The sequence below is a fragment of the Triticum urartu genome, chromosome 6 (assembly GCF_003073215.2).
Source record: "Triticum urartu cultivar G1812 chromosome 6, Tu2.1, whole genome shotgun sequence".
Lineage (NCBI taxonomy): Eukaryota > Viridiplantae > Streptophyta > Magnoliopsida > Poales > Poaceae > Triticum > Triticum urartu.
The window spans coordinates 571,206,732-571,211,849 of NC_053027.1; the positions used below are offsets into that span (position 1 = coordinate 571,206,732).

The 5,118-nt window shown below is 48.7% G+C and overlaps 1 pseudogene; it reads right to left on the bottom strand.

The window, feature by feature from the left end:
- The window catches only part of LOC125516321, a 26,729-nt pseudogene extending 21,983 nt beyond the window's left edge, over window positions 1–4,746 (bottom strand).
- Between the last annotated feature and the right edge of the window lie 372 nt (window positions 4,747–5,118).

Sequence of the window (5,118 nt, forward strand, 5' to 3'; positions counted from 1 at the left end):
AATAAGCAAAACAGATTTCAGACTTAGCGAAATTAACGCTAGTCTGAAATTTCAGACCACGATGCTCACTTCGGAGCAGCAAACCAACATGAAGGAAAAACTGAACATGGCAAGTAAGAGCATGGCATGGAGCTACTCAACAAGCTTAACAAAACACCCAAAATGACCTGGGGCCAAAAGGGTTCACAAAATACTCTACCGAGCACACGAACATTGATGCAACACAATCAGTTTTCAGACTTAGTGAAAACTGGGACATGCTGAAATAATAACTCACGGAGGCATGTAAACGAGCTTGATGCTCTCACTACGGTGCAAGTCATGGCAAGGCAAGCATATATCCATTAAGAAGGCACAAAATTCTAGCTAGACATGGCAAGAATAATGGCATAGCATGCATGGATCACTAGCAATAACTCCGGCAAAATCGCAAAAGAGTTCACGATCTGCCCAAAACAGCAACTATCCAAAAGTTGAGCTCGATTGAGTCAACCTAGGGTGCTCCAACATAACAAGTAAAGACATGGATGGATTAAGAACAACAAGCATAACAAATCACTCTTACTGATCATCCTCAAAAGAGGCACGGATCACTAGGAAACAAGCCGGACATATAGCATCGTGAACTAAAACGGCTCAGACTTAGTGAAAATCACTAAGTCCCTGAAATCTGTAATCTCAGGTAGCCCTCTTCGCAAGCTTGCACAAGACAACACACACATCCTAAAAATACATGGAAGGCACCTCTGGAAAGAAGACAACATGCTTAACAATTCATCCCAAAGGGGCACAGGCATATTATGCACGGATTAAATATGGCAAAAATGACAAAAGTGCATGTTGGATTAACGGATCTGCAATTTAACTCAACATGCCTCCTTCCAACAGCATTTTGGGCACCAAGATGACCTCAAATGCAAATGATGCAATGGAATGAAATGATGTACTCGTCGAGACGAAGAATTTGACATATCATACGCCCAAATCGGAGCTACGGATGCAAAGTTATGGCAGGACAAACGTTGCACGAAAATTAGGGTTCGGGGATGAAAAAGTCAACCGAGAGTCTTCCTCAGATCCAGATCCAGCGCGGATTCCGAGGCACGCTGGTACTGTAGCTGCCGGACTCGAGGTCGCCGGAGAAAGAGCCGGCCGGAGCGGGGGAGGGAGATGGAGCTCGCCGGCGCGTCGCCGGCGACGAGGGAGACGGCGCGGCGCCGGGCAGCACGGCGAGGAGGCGAGGCGAGGCACCCGACGGCCGGGCACGGAGGGGCGGCGAGGTCCCGCTCGGGCGGCGGTGGCGGCCCGCGGCGGCGGTGCCCGCCTGAGCCGGGGAAGGCGGCGGCACTCGGGATGAGTGGGGGGGGCGCGGGGCGTGGCCCGGGAGGCGGCGCGGGAGGGCCCGCCCCGGGCTTCGGCGGGCCGGCGGCTGCAGGGCGGCGATGTGGGCGTGCCCGCCACGTGTCGGCGTCTGGGTGGCTGCGGGCGTCGGCGGACGTCGTCCGGCCGGGGGCGGACACGTCCGTCGGCGCAGATCTCAGTTTTTTTTTAGAATTAGGGTTTCGAGGTGGGAGGCGGGATCCGAAAATGGAGGGGGTATAAATAGGCATAGAGGGAGCTAGGAGAGTCCAAATGAGGTGCGGTTTTCGCCCACACGATCGTGATCGAACGACCGAGACGATGGAGCTGAGTTTGGTGGGTTTTGGTCCAAAATGGAGGGGTGTTGGGCTGCACACACACGAGGCCTTTTCGATCCCTCGGTTAACCGTTGGAGTATCAAACGAAGTCCAAATGACCCGAAACTTGACAGGCGGTCTACCGGTAGTAAACCAAGGCCACATGGCAAGTCTCGGTCCAATCCGGAAATGTTTAATCCCCACACACGAAAAAAAGCTAGAAATGGCCACCGGAGGAGAACGAAGCGCCGGAATGCAAAACGGACAACGGGGAAAATGCTCGAATGCATGAGATGAACATGTATGCAAATGCGATGCACGTGATGACATGATATGAGATGCACGAAAACGAAAACAACACACGGAGGCAAAGACCCGAACCCGAGAATTAAATATAACTTAATGCCGGAAACGGCATGAGTCGGAGTACAATTGGGGGAGGTTACATGTGGGGCGTTACAGGAGCGTAGCAAATTCTTGTGTTCATCCATATATGGAGCCACCAAGGCGGAATTCTGTAGAACTGTGTAGTGTGCTTTAGTGAGAGAATGTCCGTCCATACGTATTATTTGTTTCCCTCCTAGCGTGCCTTTTCCATCCAGTCTGCCCTTATGCCGCGATTCAGGAACACCAATCGGTTTAAGGTCAGGAATAAAGTCAATACAAAACTCAATGACCTCCTCATTTTGACGGCCCTTGCAGATGCTTCCTTCTGGCCTAGCACGGTTATGAACATATTTCTTTAAGACTCCCATGAACCTCTCAAAGGGGAACATATTGTGTAGAAATACAGGACCCAAAACGTTAATCTCTTCGCATAGGTGAACTAGGACATGCGTCATGATGTTGAAGAAGGATGGTGGGAACACCAACTCGAAACTGACAAGACATTGCACCAAATCATTCTGTAACCTTGGTATGATTTCTGGATCGATTACCTTCTGAGAGATTGCATTGAGAAATGCACATAGCTTCACAATGGCTAATCGAACGTTTTCCGGTAGAAGCCCCCTCAATGCACCGGAAGCAGTTGCGTCATAATCACGTGGCAGTCATGAGACTTTAGGTTCTGGAACTTTTTCTCTGTCATGTTTATTATTCCCTTTATATTCGACGAGAAGCCAGACGGTACCTTAATACTAAGCAGGCATTCAAAGAAGATTTCCTTCTCTTCTTTGGTAAGAGCGTAGCTTGCATGACCCTAATGTATGCCGTCTTTTCCGTGCATACGTTGCTGGTCCTCCCGTGCCTCAGGTGTATCTTTTGTCTTCCCATACACGTCCAAGAAGCCAAGCAGGGTCACACAAAGATTCTTCGTCACGTGCATCACGTCGATTGCGGAGCGGACCTCGAGGTCTTTCCAATAGGGCAGGTCCCAAAATATAGATTTCTTCTTCCACATGGGTGCGCGTCCGTCAGCGTCATTCGGAACAGGTTGTCCACCAGGACCCTTTCCAAAGACCACCTTCAAATCCTTGACCATATCATGTACATCAGCACCAGTACGGTGGCGAGGCTTCGTCCGGTGATCCGCCTCACCTTTGAAATGCTTGCCTTTCTTTCTTACGGGATGCCTGCTCGGAAGAAATCGACGATGTCCCAGGTACACATTCTTATTAGCCAAATATATACTGTCGGTATCGTCCAAACAGTGAGTGCATGCGCAGTATCCTTTGTTTGTCTGTCCTGAAAGGTTACTGAGAGCAGGCCAATCATTGATGGTCACGAACAGCAACGCCTTTAGGTCAAATTCTTCCCCCATGTGCTCATCCCACGCACGTACACCTGTTCCATTCCACAGTTGTAAGAGTTCTTCAACTAATGGCCTTAGGTACACATCAATGTCATTGCCGGGTTGCTTAGGGCCTTGGATGAGCACTGGCATCATAATGAACTTCCGCTTCATGCACAACCAAGGAGGAAGGTTATACAAACATAGAGTCACAGGCCAGGTGCTATGGTTGCTGCTCTGCTCCCCAAAAGGATTAATGCCATCTGCGCTTAGACCAAACCATACGCTCCTTGCGTCATCTGCAAACTCCTTCCCATACTTTTTTTCGATTTTTCTCCACTGCGACCCGTCAGCGGTTACTCTCAACTTTCCGTCTTTCTTACGGTCTTCTCTGTGACATCGCATCGCCTTGGCATGCTCTTTGTTTTGGAACAAACGTTTCAACCGTGGTATTATAGGAGCATACCACATCACCTTGGCAGGAATCTTCTTCCTGGGGCGCTGGCCCTCGACATCACCAGGGTCATCGCGGCTGATCTTATAGCGCAATGCACCACATACCGGGCAAGCGTTCAAATCCTCGTACTCACCGCGGTAGAGGATACAATCATTAGGGCATGCATGTATCTTCTGCACCTCTAACCCTAGAGGGAAGACAGCCTTCTTTGCTTCGTACGTACTCTCGGGCAATTCGTTGTCCTTTGGAAGCATATCCTTTATCATTACCAACAACTTTCCAAATCCCTTGTCAGATACACCATTCTCTGCCTTCCATTGCAGCAATTCCAGTATGGTGCCCAGCTTTTTCTTGTCACCTACGCAATTCAGGTACAACAATTTTTTGTGATCCTCTAACATGCACTGCAACTTCTTCTTCTCCAAATCACTTGCACAGTTTCTCTTTGCATCGGCAATGGCCCGACCTAGATCATCAACGGGCTCATCTGATGCCTCTTCTTCAGCTTCTTCCCGCATTGCCGGCTCAGCTTCTTCCCGCATTACCGGCTCAGCTTCTTCCCCCATTGTTGTATCATCGTATTCAGGGAACCCATGGCCAGGATAGCTGTCGTCGTCCTCTTCTTCTTCATTGTCTTCCATCATAACCCCTCTGTCTCCGTGCTTGGTCCAAACATTATAATGGGGCATGAAACCAGACTTAAACAGGTGGACGTGAATGGTTCTTGACATAAAGTAATTGTGACCATTCTTACAGTGAGCACATGGACAAGGCATAAAACCATCCGCCCGTTTGTTTGCCTCAGCCGCAAGCAGAAAAGTATGCACGCCCTCAACGAACTGGGGAGAGCATCGGTCATCGTACATCCATTGCCGGCTCATCTTCATTACACAACACCGAATAGACCAAATTAATACAAGTTCATACATAAAGTTCATACAACACTTAAATGCAACAAACAAATAACTCTCTAGCTAAAGCATTTAAATGCAACAACAAATACGATCAAGATCGCAACTAAGGTAACAATGGATCCAACAGCATAATGATACCAAGCCTCACTATCGATGGCATATTTTCTAATCTTTCTAATCTTCAAGCGCATTTTCTCCATCTTGATCTTGTGATCATCGACGACATCGGCAACATGCAACTCCAATTCCATCTTCTCCCCCTCAATTCTTTTCAACTTTTCTTTCAAGTACTCGTTTTCTCTTTCAACTAAATTTAACCTCTCGGCAATAGGGTCGGTT